Source organism: Cricetulus griseus, chromosome 7 (assembly GCF_003668045.3).
Source record: "Cricetulus griseus strain 17A/GY chromosome 7, alternate assembly CriGri-PICRH-1.0, whole genome shotgun sequence".
Lineage (NCBI taxonomy): Eukaryota > Metazoa > Chordata > Mammalia > Rodentia > Cricetidae > Cricetulus > Cricetulus griseus.
This window is the reverse complement of record NC_048600.1, coordinates 120313955-120333380: the sequence shown is the minus strand read 5'-3', so window position 1 is coordinate 120333380 and position 19426 is coordinate 120313955. Positions and strand designations below refer to the sequence as shown.

The 19426-nt window shown below is 46.4% G+C and overlaps 1 protein-coding gene across 4 annotated transcripts in view; it reads left to right on the top strand.

Moving 5' to 3' along the window:
- Nucleotides 1-19426, top strand: part of Pitpnc1 (phosphatidylinositol transfer protein cytoplasmic 1) — a 268351-nt gene that overhangs the window by 115263 nt on the left and 133662 nt on the right. Inside the window, exon 1 of one of the 4 annotated variants that reach the window (XM_027425852.2) lies at nt 9923-10035. The exons of the other annotated variants lie outside the window; for them this stretch is intronic. The gene's annotated coding sequence lies outside the window, so the exon portion shown is untranslated. Of the gene's footprint in view, nt 1-9922; nt 10036-19426 lie in introns of those variants that run through there. 4 annotated transcript variants of the gene reach the window in all.

Below are 19426 nucleotides of genomic sequence, written 5' to 3'. Positions count from 1 at the left end.
TAAAAAGCAGATCTGCCTGACTTCTAATTTTAGAAGGAACTGGGCTGACCTTCATTCTGCTGTTGCTAACTGGAGGCCTGTTACCTGGGTGACTGGATTCACAATATGTCAGTATGCAAATCCCATCTGCCCAGGAGGAGATGGCAAGAAAGGCCTTGCTCCTCCCAGGGCTGTCAGCAGGATCTGGAAACAGCTCCCTCCAGAGTGGGAGGAACAGAAGGAAATCAGGGAGGGGATCACCACAGATCATGACCAGAGCCTTGTATCCCTCTCCACTGCCCTCTACATGACTTTGCCCTGGGGTGGTGGAGTGGGTATGAAGTTCTTAAGTGTGTCACAGGTATGCACCCATGGGCTTAGGTTCTTTCTGCATTTCTTCAAAGGTGGAGTAGTCAATTGGTGACTACTTGAGTCATTGGGATGACAGAGTAAAGACTTTGGTGTGTGTGTGTGTGTGTGTGTGTGTGTGTGTGTGTGTGTGTGTGTGTGTGTGTGTGTGTAAACATACCATGGCACACAGTCGCAGTCAAAGAACAACCTGTAGGAATCTATTCTCTCTTTCCACCAGATGGGTTCTGGGGATTGAACTCAGGTCGTCTGGCTTGGCGCTGTGAATCTCTGCCTGCTGAGCCATCTCAAGATGGCTCCACTTACTGAAGGCTCTGGTTATGTTGTTCTACTGGGAATCATAGTTCTCACTGGTGTGTGAGTTTGCCTCCACCCAGGAGACAGGTCAGTTTATGTGACATCACCCCCTCCTGCTGCCATCTTTCAGGGAAGGGCTTTTCTCCCAGGAGTGTCAACATCTGGCTTTTGTTCTGTTTAGTGTTTCAGGCTGGTGGTTCGAATCAGAGTCACCTTCAGATACATCCAACCCTGAAGTCAGGGATGCGCCCTTGTTCCTTTTCATGAAATTACTGTCACATCAGCTGTCAGCTGCAGGAATCCCTGCCACCCACACATTTGCTTTGTCCAAATGGAGTGGACTCATTAATTTTAATGTATACTTCAAACCTCAAGGACGTCCACGGGTAGGCGGGCTTTATTTAATAGTTGTATTGGGTTTGGATAGCAGGACTACGTAGAGCCAGGTAGGGGACCTCAGGCTCTTAGCTTCTAATTTTGGACACCGGTGGTGGCTTTCTCTACCCCCTCCATGACCTCTTTCCTTCTCATTCTCCTTAGCTGTGTCCTCTCTCACCTCATTAAAAAAATTCTTCCTAGCAATGCTGAAAACCCATCAGCAACAGGCAGGTGTGGGAAAAATCACTTCATCTCCCATGATCCTTATGCCCAGACTTAGAAATGACCCCTCTCCGGATCCCAAGCATGGGGACAGGGAAAGGAATGACAAAGTAGATCTTGGAGTTAAACAGCCTACCACCTAACTGGCTTGGTGACCACAGACGAGTTACCTGACCCCTCTGAGCATCAGTTCATCGGCCTACAGAGGTCAGACACTACTACAGGAGAGTTGCTGTGAGTACTCAGCAAATTCTAAAACCTGCAGCTCCATGCTGGCCAGAGAGAAGCCCACACACCATGTAGCAGGTTTTATAAAGATTTTTTTTCTGCTTGGCAGGAAGTTTTACTGTTAAGCAAGTGCATTTCCAGGATTGGCTTGGCTTGCAGGCTGTCTACTCCCCCTTCCTTTTCCTTTTCCTTTCCTTTTTTTTTTTTGGTGGTGGTGGTGGTTGTGGTGGTGGGAATTCTTGTACACTCAAACTTGCCTTGCAGTGGAGGAGAATTCTAATACTCCTGCTGGACTGATAGGAATGCACGGCCCCAGGGATGAAATCCAGGGCTTCAGACATCCCTAACCTCTCCTACTTGAGAATCAGTGCTGGATGCCCCTCCCCCACGGCTGTGCTAGGGGTGGAGATGAGGGTGTGGGATGGGGCCATGCTGCTCCATTCCCACCCCTGCACACTCAAGGTCTGCACACATTCGCATCTGCTATTTCAGCAATCACATTAATTGCCACAAGTGTAAAGTTCAGATCTGTGTGAGGTAAAGATGGCCCCGTGACTGCAAAGTTTCCGGTGTGTTTTTTCAGTTAGCCCTATTTGCCCAAGTGTAAGGCATTGACAAGTGGTCCTGAGGCCACTGGTTGACTCCTGGCTCTGGAAGCCACTTCTTTGGCATTCCTGTTAGTGTGTGTACACGTGTGTACAGGTGTGACAGCCACAGGTCACCACTGAATGTTTTGCTCTACTGGCCACTCTCTTGGTGTTTTTTTTTTGTTTGCTTTTGGGTTTTTTTTTTGGTTTTTCGAGACAGGGTTTCTCTGTGTAGCTTTAGAGCCTACTCTGGCACTCGCTCTGGAGACCAGGTTGGCCTCAAACTCACTGAGATCCGCCTGTCTCTGCCTCCTGAGTGCTGGGATTAAAGGCGTGTGCCACCAACACCCGGCCACCCTCTTGTTTTTTGAGAGAGGGCTTTTCACCAAATCCAGAACTCAGCAACCGGTTAGAAGCCCTGGGATCCTCTCCTTGGCCTCCTGGATTTGAGATAACAGGCACAGGCTGCCGAAGCTTGCTTTTTAGGTAGGTTCTGGGGAACCAGATTCAGGTCCACATGCTTGTGCAAGCATTTGACCGGCCATCACCCCACCTGACATTCTTGTTTTTATAGGTAATTTAAAATGATCCAAATTGAGTAATTGACATTAAAGGGGGAAGGGAGGCTGGTGTAACTTTGATCATAAGTCTGTCAGTTTCTTAACAGGTTAAGCATGTTGTCACATGACACAGCTATTCTGTCCCAAAGAGAGAACTGTAAACACATGATACTCATGCATAAATTCTCATAGCACAGTGGTTCTCACTCAACCTTCCTAATGCTGTGATCCTTTAATACAGCTCATGTTGTGGTAACCCCAGCCATAAAATTATTTCCGTTGCTCTGTCATAATTGTAATTTTGCTACTTTTATGAATCATCAGGGAAATATTTGCATTTTCTGATGGTCTTAGGTGACCCCTATGAAAGTGTTGTTTGATGCCCCCCAGTAGGCTTGAGATCCACAAGTTGAGAAACACTGCTCTGAGAAGGATGATTCATAACAGAAGATACAAGCACACCAAATGTCCATCAGTAGGTGATGGATAAGGCAAATGTGGTATGTCCGTACAATGGAACAATAGCCAGTGATGAAAACGATGTGCTGACTTTTGTCATAACATGGGTGAAGCTTTAAAAGATGTTAAGGAAACCAGACATTAGAGTATACTCATCCGGTTTATTTATAAGAAGTACCCAGAATAAGCATTTTTTAAAATTTTATTCATTTATTATGTATGCAGTGTTCTCCCTGCATGCTAGAAGAAGGTACCAGATCTCATTACAGATGGTTGTGAGCCACCATGTGGTTGCTGGGATTTGACCTCAGGACCTCTGGAAGAGCTGTCAGTGCTCTTAACCTCTGAGCTATCTCTCCAGCACCCAGAATAAGCATTTTTATAGAAACAGAAAATAGATTGGTTGCCATCAGGGCCTGGGATGGAGAGGTGTGGGGGGTGACATTCATGAGTCTGGGCGTCCATTTGTGGTGATGTAAGCATTAAGCATTATGTGATTAGATACAGGTGCCGACTGCACGCCTCAGGAGTAAACTAAAAAGGCATTGGATTGTGTACTCTGAAACCTATGAGCACATCTATCTCTAACAGCTAGTGCAGGGTTTAAAGTCAGTTCCAAGGTGACTTTCTCAAGAGCATCAGCTCCCTGAAATAGAACAGTGACAATCCCTAAGAAAACCACGGAGAGTGCCAAGCATCAGTAATGTTCTTGGGGCTCAGTGGTAGAGCCCCTTTGCCTACCATCCATGAGGATCCGGCCCATTCCCAACACTACCAAAAAGAGAGAGGATGAGGTGGTGCTGGAAGAAAAGGAGAAGGAAAAAGAGGAGGAGGAGGAGGTCGGGAGGGAGAGAGGGAGAAGCTGATAGATTCTTGTGCTGGCTGTATACCGCGTGAGTAAAATAAAAAGCACTGAATTGTGCTCCTGAAAAACATACGCGCATCTGTAACAGCTCATGGATGATGACGACGACGACGATGATGATGAGGAGGAGAAGAAGGAACATATATGAGGAAGAAGGAAAAATAAGGAGGGAAAGGAAATTTCCATGAAAAGGAGTGTCTTTGTCACCCTGGACTCTGAATATGTTATATGCATGCAATTCATAAATGCTGGAGGACTCTGCTACCTCCTGTGCTGTGATTCTATAATTTACTACAACCCTGGCTGGGCCATCGACAATACCGACAGAGTGCCTGAAGCAGAAATAGCAGTACCTTTTCAGGTCATGCCCACCTCTACCACCCTAGGCTCCCACGGTGATAATTCCTAGCTGCTGCCTTGAGTTGCCCTTGCAGAGACTGACTTAGCTGCAATTGTGTTCTGGCCTTTTCAGCCTCAAAGAACCTACTGCATGGAGTTTACCTATGTTCATCACCAAAGCATTGCCAGGGGACGCCTGGGGAAAAAAATGTCACAGCTCATGAATGTGAGTCTACTGGCTGACAGCAATAGTTGGGTAGAAACCTCACCCAGGGCCACCTGCACTTCCTGGGAGAGGCGTTTGGCTCCCACGTACTGTCTGAGATAGGATTTGTAACAATAAGAAAAGAGCCAAAAGCTGTCCTAAAGCGTCCCATGGCTTCTTCATGACGGTGTGGTTCACAGAAAGGAAGACAAGTGCTGTTGAGGGTGTGTAGAACCTGGACACTCATCACTGCCAATGGGAGAACAAAAGGAAGGCCCACTGGAAGCAGTTCATGGGGTCCTCAAAAAATCAAGCCTAGGGTGACACTGTTCAAATGAAAATATATAAAAGATCAATAAATATAAGTATATGGGAAAATGTCAGCTTCCTCAGCCATCAGGAGAATGCAGATCAAAACTACATTGAAGGAGCTGGAGAGATGGCAAACCAGATCCATTGCTGTCTTCTGGCCTCCAGGGGCATCAGCATACAAGTGCACACATGCATACACATACAAAATTATATAGACACACACACACACAATATGTGTGTGTGTGTGTGTGTATATATATATATATATATATATATATATATATATATATATATTGTTTTTCGAGACAGGGTATCTCTATATAACTCTGGCTGTCCTGGAACTCACTATATAGACCAAGCTGGCCTTAACTCACAGAGATCTGCCTGCCTCTGCCTCCCAAGTGCTAGGATTAAAAGCTTGCACTACCACCATCACCAACGGGGCAAAATAATATTTTGTTAAAGGAAAAAACACTACATTGATATTTTTGTGATGCACCACACAGAATGACTGCTCTTGAGAACATCATTGATAGCCGGGTAGTACTGGTGCACACCTTCAATCCCAGGAGGCAGAGACAGGTGGATTATGTGAGTATGAGGCCAGCCTGGTCTACAGAGTCAGTTCCAGGACAGCTAGGGCTGTTACACAGAGAAACCCTATCTCTAAAAGACAAAAAACAAAAAGGAGGAGGAGGAGAAGAGAGAGGAGGAGGAGGAGGAGGAGGAGGAGGAGGAGGAGGAGGAGGAGGACAAGAGGAGAAGGAAAAAAATCATTGATAACAAATACTGTGGAGGATGTCGGAAAGGAACCCTTCCTTATTCACTGCTGCTGAGAATGGAAGTAAGTTCAGCTATTGTGGAAATCAGTGTGGAGGTTCCTCAGAAAACTAAAGGTAGGACTTTGTGATCCAGCTATATCACTCCTGAGAAAACACCAGAAGGATTCTAAGTCAGTATGACATAGAAATACTTGTGCACTATTCAGAACTAGTCCGTGTCCAGGAACCAGCCCAAAAGTCCACTAGCAGAATGGATAAAAGACGTGGTGAAGGCACAAGGGGATTTTATTCGGCTCTGAACAATAATGTACTTAGGACATTTGCAGGAAAATGATGGAATTTCGGAACATCGCGTTACACGTAATAAGCCAAGCTCGGAAAGACAAATAGCTCATGTTTTCTCTCATAAGCAATATCTAGATTTAAGAGAACATGATGATAGAAGAGAGAGAGCACTGGGAGGGAGACAGATAAGGGATATGAGAGAGCTGAATGTTAGCCAAGTGCATTTCATACAAGTGTGAGAGTGTCATAATGAAGCCTTGGTAAAATTAATACATGGAAGTATTTTTTTTTTATGAAATGTAAGTGGCCTATGAGATGACTCAGCTAGCTAAAGGCGCCTTCCACCAAGCCTCCCCCAGGCAGAAAGAGAGAACTAAGTCCCTTAAGTTGTCCTCTAACCACACACAGGTGCCATGGCTCATGCACACCCCCCTCACGTTAACACCTTCACAAAAATCAGTACAATGTAATGAAGAATTAAAGTTAAGCTGAGGCTTACTGTAGGCTCCAGCTTTCCACTTTTGGGTTTATATTAGAGACACAAGAACACAGAGACTCTACAGTAAGGCTCTTGGCAGCATTGTTTATGATAGCTCCGAGGTACCCCAGCTTGTCTCCCTACAGACGAATGAATGGCCAACCAGTATGGCCCCTCCATGTGGGGGAGTATTACTCAGCCCGAGGAAGGAAGGAAACTCTGACACACTGCCGTGGGGATGATCATCATAATGAAATGATGTGACATTTGAATACACCATGTCACACACTGAAAGCAAGATAATTATAAAGAGGACAGATGTTGTGTGATTCCACTTCTGTGGAGCATCTGGTATGGACAAATTCATAGGGACAGGAAATAAAAAGGGCGTGGCCCGAGATGACGGAAGTAGAGAGTTGTATGCCAGGTACAAGGGTTCTATTCAGGATAATGGAACAGTTCTTGAGATGGGGTGGAGATGGCTCTGTAACATTCTAAGTACAATCAATGGCACGAATTGTTTATTGAAAATGGTTAGGCCAGTGGTAGCGGTAGCATAGGCCTGTGTTCCCAGGAGGCAGGAGGATTGCAACCCAGAGGCCAGCCTGCTCTCTACAGCTAGACCATATTTCCCAATAATGGTAATAATGATGGTGGTGGTGTTGGTGCTGATGATGAGTAGGGTTTGTATTAGTTATCCTTTTTTTTTTTTGCGGTGAGAAAATACCCATCAAAGCTGCTTACAGGAAGAGTTTGTTTGGGCTCAAAGTTGTAGGTGACACAGTCCATCATGGTGGGAAGGCGTGGCAGAGGAATGGAAAGTAGCTCATTACACTGGATTCACCGCAGGAAGTAGAAAGAGGAATGTCATTGCTTGGTTCATTTCTCCTTTTTATGGCATCGGTGACGCCAGCCCACATCAATGAATGCAGTCTAGACGTTCCCTCACAGCCATTTCCAGAGGTCTTTTTCCTAGGCTGCTCTAGATGCTTTCAGGCTGATAAATCAGTATTAATAATCAAAGGGTTCCCTACAGCTGGCTGTGGACACTTTGTAGCTGAGAACACCCTCATGCCTGGGGCAACCCAGTCTCTTCTCCAAAATGGAGTGAGGAAAGCCACGGGAGCCTTCCAAGCTCTGCTCTTCTGGTAGAACTTGTCTTCCCCTCTTCCAGTCACTGGGAAGTGACTTGAACGACACAACGTACTCCATCAGGTGTGCACCACCACACCTGGCTCAAGCTCTGTTAGGTTTTTGGGTTTTTTTTGTTGTTATTGTTTTCGAGACAGGGTTTCTCTGTGTAGCTTTGGAGCCTATCCTGGCACTCGCTCTGGAGACCAGGCTGGCCTCAAACCCACAGAGATCCTCCTGCCTCTGCCTCCTGAGTGCTGGGATTAAAGGCGTGCGCCACCAACTCCCGGTACCTGCAGATACTCTTGAAATCTTGATTTTATAGGCATGGAAAAGCTTGAATCCACTCTTTCACATTAAGAACTGCTATTGTTGTTCAACTGCACCCAGCAAGTGTTTCTCTTTGCATTCAGTTTCCCCTCCTGTTCTCCCAAGGTCTCCTAGACACAGAACTGACTGCTGACACTCCTGGCAATATATGTCTGCTTCTAGCTGTACTACAGCTCCTGTTGACACTGTTGGCCACTGAGAGAGAGGGTTTCGAAAATCCTCAACTGGGGTCAATGGCTTTACAAGCAGGCTTCTTTTGTTGTAGAAAGACCCTGTTACCCCAGTATTGGATGCATTTCTCTCTGGAAGCAGGCCAGGGAACTAATCTGACAAAGCAGACACAAGTGGATGGCACAGATCCTGAAGAAGCCCCATCTCTTGGGATTGGCTGTGCAGTTTTTGTTCCTAGTCAACACAAGCACCTCATTTGCTTGCTAAAGGTCAGGTCTGTCAATAGACCTCTTCATTTACGGGAGTTACGGTCTGCTTCCACATTGGCTGCAGATTCCTAGAGAGTTCTGATGACGTGTCAGGACCCTGGTGGCCTCGCATTGTCTGGCAGGCAGAATCTCTCGGGAAATTCTCATCTTTGTTCAACATGGAGGCTGCCGTTCATAGCTCTGCCCCCATTGTCTGTGAGGTCTAATGTGTGGGACACTTGGTTTTGTTTTGTTTTATGATTCAGGGACTGAGGAGATGACTGTATAAAATGCGTTCTGTGTAATTGTGAGGATCTGAGTTCAGGTTCCCAGACCCATGTAAAGTTAGGCATGACAGTGTGCACCCAGCACTGGGGATCATAGGTGGGAGACTCGCAAGGCTCTCAAACCAGTCTGGCTCCATCAGTGAGCTCCAGGGTCAGTGAGACACTGTCTCAAACAACAACTTAGAAAGTGACCAAGGAAGGCACTGAATGCCAGTTTCTCATGTGTGCTTGCACCACACGTGCGCACACATAAAAGGATTATGATACAAAATGTTCAGGACTCCATCCCAAGACTGTCCCACAACCCATGTAAGGAGAAACCCAGGTTCTTCTAGGCAACTTCCTTTGTGGTTTTGCTTTGCCTTCTCGAAGCCTCTGCCTTTTCTCTCTCAGTGGTTCTTTCTGGCTCCCACTAATGGAAGACTTTCCAGCTTCTTGTTATAAATGCGAGGGCTGGGCACACCCACTGCTCTGCTGATTTTGTGAAGTGCTGAGTATGCATGGCATCATTTCGGTTTCTGGCCTGGAAGTCAAAGGAATCCTTGGGATTGATTAGAGAGTCCCCCATCTCCCCACCCCCTACCGTACCACCCCCATGTGCGTCAGCTTTGAGTTGTACAGAATATGCCCTTTTTATAGTTTTTAAAAGTTTAAGTTTTATGTGTGTAGATGTTTCGCCTGCATGTGTGTCCGAGTACCAATATGTGCCTGGTGCCCCTGAAGGAGAGAAGAGGGCATCAGATACCCTGGAAATAGAGTTATTAGCTACCATGTGGGTGCTGGGAATTGAACCTGGGTCCTCTGGAAGAGCAGCCATTGCTCTTAAACACTGAGCCACCTCTCCAGCCTCTTTTTATTTTAAGTACATGCTTTGTTTTTGTCCTTCCCTATAAAGTACATCAAAACTTGTGTGCTGGGTGGGTAAGGTTAAGTCTGCCAATAGTGGCCTTGCAGTGATTGCGGGGATAACACCAGACTTCAACAGTGCAAAGCCAACCCTGAATTCTTCCCTTCTGCCCTCCTCTGCCCTCCAGGTCATGGAGTGGGTTAGACATCTCCATTCACAAAGGTTGTTTTTTTGTTTGTTTGTTTTGTTTTTTGTTTTTAACTTAGATATCAATAGCCCAGCTCCTTTAAAAATCTTGCCACTCCTTTTTCACCCCTGCAGGCTAGTGCCATGACACAGGCACTACGTAAACAAGGCAGCTCCGAAGGCTGCTTATAAAAATCCAGGGGAAAAGATAAATTTGATGGTGTATTGATATCCTGAAATCTGAGCCCGGGGTTGGATTTTCTTTGTGGGCGGATATTGGTTTTTGTGGTTTATTGACCTGGCAGAGTGACATCTAAAGGAACACCTAAGAACTTCACACAAACACACACACACACACACACACACACACACACACACACACACACACACACACTCCACACACACTCACACACACTTTTTTTTTTTTTAAACTTCCCTGTCTGCATGGAAAAATCTACACTTAGAATCTCAGCGACTGGAAGACAAAAAGGTCAGTGAATCATTTCCTCGTGCTGGGCAGAACATACCAGATTTAAAGCACTTTCCCGGAAGAGTGAGAATTGAGGCTGGTCTTGGGGTAAAGCCTGTCTTGGGAAGAGCCCCAGTCTGAAAAGCATCTGGGAAGGGGGATATCAAGGTCACTGCAAGGCCGCTAATGCCATGCTGCAGCACCTGGCATGGTTAGAGGGACCAGATGCATCTGTGCCCAATTCATCACCTTCCTTTCTGCCAGGGACACTGTCACACTAGGCACACTCAGATGGATGTCACTTGGGAGTATCTGCCACGTGACTCCTCTAGAGAGCCCCTGTGAGTGATCTCAAGGTTCAGGACCCAATAAACAGTTGGCTCCTCTTGTCAGTCAGGAGCCAGGGTGACTCTGTGGGAAGCCTTTGTCTATTCCTCTAACCAAAGATGTGAAGATAGTCAAATGTAGAGACCCTTGTCTTTTGAAAATGGTTTTGTTGTTTTTGAGACAGGGTTGCATGTAGGGCAGGCTGGCCTCAAATTCACTGTGTAGCCAAGAATGACCTTGAACCTTCTGTCTCCACCTTCCCGGTTCTTGAGTTACAGATGTACACCACCACACCCGATTGTATTTGGTGCTGGAAAGCAAACCAGGTCTTCATGCATGCTGGGAAAGTTCTCTACCAACTGAGCTACCTTTTCCAGCCCAAACACTTTTTCTTAAATAAACTTTATCTGTCCGTCTATCCATACATACATCCATCTGTCTAGCTCAGGGCTGCAGAGACGGTTCAGGAGTTAAGAGCACTTTAAGAAGACCTGAGTTTGGTTCCCAGCACCTACACTGGGCAGCTCGTAACTACTTCATAAACCACTAGCCTCGGTTTACCTAACTCCAGCTCCAGGGGTTCTGATGCTTTCTTCTGGTCTCTATGGGTATTCAAACTCATGCTTGCACATGCAAGCACACACAATAAATGAATGAAAATAAAATAAATTTGGGCTGTAGAGATGACTCAGCAGTTAAGAGCACCAGCTGCTCTTCCAGAGGATCCTGGTTCAATTTCCAGCTACCACATAGCAGCTCACAACTGTCTGTAACTCCAGTTCCAGGGGATCTGACACCCTCACACAGGCATGCATACAGGCAAAACACTAATGCTCATAAAATAAAAGTAAATAAATCTTTAAGGGGCTGGAGAGATGGCTCAGAGGTTAAAGAGCACTGACTGCTCTTCCAGAGGTCCTGAGTTCAATTCCCAGCAACCACATGGTGGCTTACAACCATCTATAATGAGATCTGGTGCCCTCTTCCGGCCTGCAGGCATACATGCAGGCAGAACATTGTATACATAATAAAATCTGAAGTAAATAAATAAATCTTTAAAAAATAAATTAAATAAAACAAATCCTTTAAATATAACAAAAAATACATCATGGACAGATGTTCTCCTTTAAGTATGAGCTATACTGACTATAAAAGACATATTCCCAGGCCTTTTCCAAAAAGTGATAAAAATTGTGGTTAAAAAGTCTAGTGAGGTGGCTCAATGGGTAAGAGCAGTTGCTGCCAAAGCTTGGCCACCTGAGTCATGTTCCCCAGGACCCACATGGCAGAGGGACAGAACCACTCCCAAAAGTTGTCCTCTGGTCTCCACACATCCACCATAGCACATCCACAGCCTCCTCCTCCTACACACACACACACACACACACACACACTGTGATTTTTTTAAAAAATTAAAAAAATACACAACCTGAATTGCAATCTTTTAACCATTTTCATTGTCAGCCCAGTGGCATGCCTGTGTGTCAGCCAAACTCACATGCCACCATCTTCTGAGGGCTTAGGATAATGGGCATGTGTACCATGCCTGGGGTGGTGTTGTATTTTATTTGGTTTGATTTCTGGTCCAAGGCAGGTGCCCTGTTTTTTCATGCTTCTCATAGCACTAATGTAAGAGGGACTGGACTGAAGGGCACTGGCTGGTCCTGGTCCCCAGTCGGGCCAAGAAGAATGTGCTGCAGCTGTAGCAGCTTGTGTCCAGGCCTGTGATTTATGAACCATTTGAATTTGTGATTTTTTTTTTTGGCTCCTTTGATTCTTACTGTGCCCTGTGAAGGGTTTTATTACTCCCATTTTGACGAGTGCAAAATAGGGCTGAGATACAAACATCCTGTTCGGGTTACAAAGCTAAGTCAAAGGCAGAATGAGGACACTCACTCCATGTTTTCATCTTGACAAGCAGGAGCTTTCCAAGGGGGAAACAATTATCACCTCTCTAGTGGCCCAGGCAATAGCTGGTCCTGAGGAAGGGTTTCTCCAATAGCTTCCTTGATGACCTATGCTTCCTCAGGCTTGCAAATATGCACCCTTTTAGCTGTGCCCTGACCAGTCAGTCATTCCACCTCACCCCACTCCCAAGGTCTGGTATGGTAAAATGGGCTCATTTTAAATCCCAATTGGTATAAATTATAGTGACCACTCCCAACAATCAAACTACATTTTTCACTTTGGTGTTGTGGATCTTTACAAGCCCATGTGTGTTTAACAGTGACAGCAATTTCAAGTCACATGCTAAATTCTCAATGGAGGGATCCCATCTGTAGTTCATAAACTTTCTGGTTTTAAAATATATATATAGATATAGATTCACACTGGCTATGAATACCTATAGTCTCAGCACTTGAAAGGTGGAGACAGGGAGATCAAGAATTCAATGTCTTCTTTGGCTATATGGCTTGCTATACAGGTCATTCTAGTCTTACCTGGGCTACATGGTATCCTAAATGAAAACAAAACAAGAGGCCAGACATGGTGTTGCACACCTTTAATCCCAGCACACAGGAGGAAGAGGAAAGCAGGTCTCAAGTACATCCCATACTAGGTAGAGAGCTGAGGCTAGACTAGCCTGAACTTGGGAAATAGAACAGGGATCACCTAACTTTTTGTGTAAGAGGACAACGAGCAAATAATCCCAACTTCGGGATCCATACATACAAGTCTTTAAAACTACTCCATGTGTCTTGTTTGTGTTCCAATAAAACTTTATTTGAAAGGAGATGCCAGCACATAATTTCCCAGTGATACAGCTGGGCATTCATTCCACCTGGTGTCTTGGCTGTGCTGTGGGGTTACAGATGACAGCCAAAGCCCCTGGCTTTTGAGACTTGGTTGTGGACGTGTGCACTTATTACACCTCCTTCCTGTGTGCAGTGTCAATGTTGGCACCACTTGGCACAGGGCTAGCAATGGGACTGAATCCTGGGAGGTTATCAGGAGAGAATCTTTCCAGAGCTCTTCCAGTGGGTTCCATTGAAGCCATTGCTCCACCCTGCTTTATGGCTCGTGTACTGAGTGGAGGAGGATTGAAGAAAGGGCTCATAAAAAGAATTAAGAGTTCTATAAACAGTACAAAGAATGCAATTATATTAACATGTGCTTTTCCGTTTATTCACGTAGCTACATATATGATGGAGGGTGAGGATGGGATGGGGGAAAGGGGAGGGGGAGCACCACAGCAGGACTCAGGCAGACTTCACGTTTCATGTTCAGTTGGATGGAACAGCAACTTCGGCTTATGTTATGTGGCGTACATCATTTTGACAGTAGGTTTAAATTCTAATTACTAACATGGGGCTCACACGATCCCAAGTGTTGTCACCATTGAGTAAGGCAACCTGGAGGTGGTCTCGCTTACTGGAAAATACTATTTCCCACCTGACCCATTGTGATGTTTGGAAATGGGATTGGACTAGTGGAGAAAAAGAAAGGAGCCAGGAGGACACCGGTATTGGTTGATGACATCCTCTTGGTGCTTTGGAGTGAAGGGCTTGGAATGTGGTCCTTGTGGGCTTCTGAAACTTAGCAGGTAGCTTGGAATTCTCTTGACCTAGAACTTGAGGTCTAATGTGTCTTTAGGCAGAGGCACAGTTGAGAGTTCTCTTTTGTTTGTCTGTTTGTTCTTTGGGACAGGGTTTCTCTGTGCAGGGCTGGTTGTCCTGGCACTCGCTCTGTAGACCAGGCTGTCCTGGCACTCGCTCTGTAGACCAGGCTGACCTTTGAACTCACAGAGATCCGCCTGATGTGTGCCGCCACTGGCTGGCTTAACATTGGTATTCCACCAACAATTCCTGACCACACTTAGAATTTTACCTTGAAGACTCCTTTTAAATTTTATTTATCTGTTTAAGAGTGTGTGTGTGTGTGTGTGTGTGTGTGTGTGTGTGTGTGTGTGTGAGATATGTGTGCCATCCTGCACATAGAGAGATCAGAATAGAAACCTTGAGTGTTGGTCCTCATTCTCCTTATTTGAGACGGGCTTTCTTATTGTTTGTGCCTTTACACACCATGCTAACTGGTCTTAAGATTCCGGGAACTCTTTTATCTCTGCTTGTCATCTTCCTTGCAGGAGCTCTGGGCTTGTAGGTGCCCATTACCCTTTGACATCAGGTTTGGCTGGCAAGCACTTTACCCATTGAGCTTTTTCCAACCCCACCCCTTCTTTAAAGGTACATTCTTACTTTTTAGCTCTGGTTGCCTTGAACTGGTTAATCTTCCTGTCATGGTGTCTTAGTTTGGGTTTCTGATGCTTCAGTGAAACACCATGACCAAAAGCAAGTTGGGAAGGAAAAGGTTTATTTGGCTTACACTTCTATATCATTGTTCATCATCAAAGGAAGTCAGGACAGAAATACAAACAGGCATGAGCTGATGCAGAGGCCATGGGAGGGGTGCTGCTTACTGACTTGCTCAGACTGCTTTCTTATAGAACCTGGGACCACCAGCCCCGGGAAGACATCAATGGGCTGGGCTCTCCCCTGCCAATCACTAATTAAGAAAATGCCTGCAGCCTGTCTTATGGAAGCATTTTCTTAATTGAGGTTCCCTCCTCTCATATGACTTTAGCTTGTGTCAGGTTGATATTAAACTGTCTAGTTCATTCAGCCTCCTATGTACTTTGGTTACCACACACCTCTGTCTGTCTGTCTTTTTCTATCTCTTTCTGTCTTTAATTAAGACTTGAGGTTGAGCCACATTATGTAACACAATGGCCCTCAGTCCTATCTACAGTTAGGACAGTGTGAACCAACGACACTTGACTTCTCTAGGCACTTTCTGCAGCTCTGCCTTGGCCCACCTCTGTAGCACCATCACGCGTACAATGCTGAACCCAAAAAGGAAAACTTGGATCCCTGTGATGTTCCCGAATATGGAGATAATTATTGGGGGTCACTCTTGAGATGAGAGCTCACTCAGAGACTCAGTCTGTACCAGGGAGCTGCCTCTAGTCCTGATTACTTGTGATGATGATTACCCAAGCTCCGGAATTATAACAATAGATTCTCCAGAGATGGAATCTAATTGCCATATGCATATGGGTAAGGCAACTTTGATCTTTCAGTTAGACTTCCTTTACTCCCTTCTGAAATGGCAAAGGACAGAGGTGTAGTTTCCTGTAACTCAACTCCCCGCCCCCCCTTTTTTTTTTTACTTTAAATCATCTTGAGCCCTAGATTTTTTTTTTTTTTTAAACCATCAACCTATTAGAGACAGAGCCTGGGGAAATGGCTCAGACAGTAAAGCGCTTGTGTTGGGCCTAAGTTTGATCCCCAGAACCAATGCACAAAAGCCAGACTCACTGACACATCCTTGTACTCTCAGTGCTGGGCAGGGAGACAGAGATGGCAGATCCCTCAGGCTCAAAGGCCAGCAAGCCTAGTCTATGTGGCAAGCTCTAGGTCAGGGAGAGACTGTCTCAAAAATCAAAATGAGCCAGGCAGTGGTGGCGCACGCTTTTAATCCCAACGTTTGGGAGGCCAGCCTGGTCTACAGAGCAAGTTCCAAGACAGGCTTCAAAGCTACAGAGAAACCCTGTCTCAAAAAAACAAAGAAATCGAGATGAATGGTAGCCCAGGAAAGATACCTGAGGCTGACCTGGCCCCCATGTCCATGTATACACACATGAATCCAGAACACACTGACCTTCTTTGGCCTTTCTGAATCCCAGTTTCCTCGTCTGCTGATAGCCACCTGGTTGGCCCATTGTGAGTATTGGACAGCAAGCACCAGTCAGGGCTGATCGGTGGTCAAAAAATCTATGCAATGCCAGTTCTGTGATCAGTTCTCAGGCCTTGATGCCATCAGAGCCCTCCTGGGCATCTTCTGTTCAAGTTTGTCTGGAAGTAGTGATGGGGCACAGTGTCTTCACTGACTTAGCTATGGGACTTCACTTGAGTGTGGAAAGAAGGGCAGGTCTCCCAAGGATGAAATCCCATAGCCTGGTGCTATTCAGTCCCCCAAAGTCCTGTCGAGGGATCTCACCACACTGTGCTATAGTGGTTTGGCCCTTGGTGTGCCCCTATGTGTAGACTTCGAAACTCTTGTCCTGTAATCATGTCAGAGGTCCGGGGTGACCCCAGAGGTGGCTTTTCTTTGTTAAGAGTTATTTTTATTTGTGTGACTCTGAGTATATCTGCACATATGTGCAGGTCCCTGCAGGCCTGAAGAATGCATCAGATGCCATGGAGCTAGAGTTATAAGTGGTTATGAACCGCCAGATATGTGTGCTGGGAACTGAACCTGGGTCCTCTGTAAGAACAGCCAGTGCTCTTAACTGCTGAGCCCTCTCTACTGCCCCTGCGTGTGGCATTCTTACATGGTTCAAGACTATGTGACCCTCTTCACAGCTGCGGCACTGTTTGCTGGTCATGTCTGAAAGTCAAAAGTGGCATTTTGTGACAACACACTGATAGGTTCTTACACCAGTGCATCGGGTCTGTTTTTCCTGGGAGGGAAGGAATGGATAGACATGGAACCCTTGTCCACCTCTGAATCTGTGCTTGAGTGTCCTGCCACCACCCCCCCCCTGCACCTGCAGGTTGCCCCCGACCCCCAGCCTGACACAGTCATGGTGATCTAAGGCTGGTGTCTGCTCTGGGCTGGCCCACGAGGAGCCGCTGGAGTGATCAACAAGGCCAGGCAGCTGGGCCCCCGCTGGCTGGCCACTGTGAATCAGCCGCCCTGCCTTGCGGGGATCCATCTCCTCTGAGCAGGAGGCACTTGAGCTGTGCCCAGTCAGGCTGACTTGAGTCTGGCTAATGGCTTTTCTATGTCACACACCGACCTTGGCACCCTACTTTTTTTTTTTCCTACGTGAGTTGGTCAGATCTCCTGGAGACAGATGCAGATCTTCTCAAAGCATTCTAGTGAGAGACCTTGACAGGACTTTGAGTGTGGGTGACTACAGACCCAGCACTTTCCTTATAAAATCCACAGGACAGCAAACTAACTTCTCAACATATTTTTATAAGTGTGTACTGGTTTTATATTACAGGGCATTTTCATGCATGTGTGTCATGCATTTTGATAATAATTATCTCCCATAACCCTCTGGTCCCCTCTCTTACTGCTGCTGACCCCCCCCCCCAGTTTCCCTTCTACTTGTCAGTAGCTCATGTTTCTGGGAGTAAATAACCCCTGCCTTGGACTTCTGTAAGCCGCCCAAATGAAATGGATTACTAAGATCCTCAGAGTGGGCAAACAGAGATGGACTACTTACAAGTCGCTACCACACTATAGAAAACATCTTTCTTCCCGTAGCAACCATTAACTACCTTTAGAGCCTTTCGGCAGATGTGTGTGTGTGTGTGTGTGTGTGTGGCTTGTGGACCCACTCCCACCCCCATCCCCAGTGCTACAGCTCTGGTCAGGGCCTTGGGTGCGCTAGGCACATGCTCAAGTTCCACTGTCACCTCCCAAACAATCCTTTTAGAGTTAACAATCCAGTAGCATCTAGTGTTTTCCTAAGGTCACCTATCACCTCTACCCGGAGATGATTTACTTTAGATTCACTATTGGGTGTGTGTTTGACGTGTGCCGAGACATGCGTGCATGTGGAGGTGAAAGGTCGACTTTGTGGAGTCAGTTTTCCTTCCCCGCTTACACTTGTCCCAGGGTTGGAACCCAGGACACCAGGCTTGTATCGTAGGCACCTTCGCCTGCTGGCCAGCATGTTTCAGGGCCCCATACCGCCTCCACCTCTCCACTTCAGGGAGTCTAGGTGCATGCCACCACGCTCAGCTTTTTTTGGGTGCTGTGGGTTTGCCTTGTACTGACAGAGCCACCCCCAGACCCCATGCTGTTCATTAGGCCTGCCTGACAGAGCGGCCTGTACTGGTAGTGAAACCACGGCCATTTATTTCCTCCTAAGCTTGGAGATCAGAACCAAAATGGGAACTGAGCAGAGCGTTCTTCTTCTGAAGGTTTGGTATGAGCACATCTGCCCATTTACGGCTTATGGAGGGCACCTACTCCTCACACAATCTTTCTACAGATTTCTCTTTAGTGTAAGGACACCAGTTACACCCGATAAGTCTATCCTAATGTCATCTTTTAAAATATGATCCCACTAAGAGATTTCAAGCCTTCAAACACTTCAACCCCTGACACATGTTAAGCAGCTTCAATGTCAACATTTCATTCCTTTTTGTGGCTGAGTAATATCCCACTGTCCATGGTCTTTGAGTTTTTAAACACCAAGTACAAATAGTTGCTGTTGACATCTGCACTTGCTAAGCATCTGCCTCTGAGGCAGAGCACCTGCCTCAGCTCATGGATGGTGGACCATTAACCTCACAGGTATAGCTTCCTCGTCCTTGCAGGACATCCTTGGTAGTTTTTGGGAACAAAATGTAAAAGCCATACGGGACAGAGGGGAAGCCAGGTCAAGCCCCTGATCCTCTGATTCATTTTTTAAAATGGACCTAGCTCCCAGCTTCCTCTCTCCTCGCCCTGCTCTTATCTTATGCCTTCCCTCCCCACAAGTTCACAAACACACATTAAAAGCATTTTAAACACGGACTTGTTCTGGACAGGACCATGGCCAGATAGGAAGCATAGCCCTTGGAGAAGATCCAGCCAACAGCCTGATTCGTTGTCATGGTTACTGGGCCTGATCCCTTGAGCTGGCTGCAGACTGGAGCCTGTTCGGAGCATCCTCACACTCCCCACCTCAGCATGAAGGAGGGACCTTGCAACAAGAGACCTCTCAGCTTTGGAACCAACTATGATGCTGACTTGAATATTTCAGCAGCCTCTAGAGTCAGCATAGATCCTTCCCTCCTTTGCACACAGCCAGGGGCTCTGCCTCCCTGCTAGCCAGGGCCCTTTTAGGAACAACCTGGCATCTGCATTAGCTCGCCCAAGATTCAGGTCTTGATGGTGGTGACTTTACACTGAGTGTGTAAAGAGGACACAGCAGAGTCCCAACCCCAAGCATAAATGTCCTTCAGGCAAAAATTGTACCGCTCTCCCCTCCTCCCTCACATACACACAGAGTGGGGCATAAAATTCAGTTTGCCACATTGGAAGTCCACGGGGGGGGGGGGGGGGGAGAGAAACACCTGCTGGC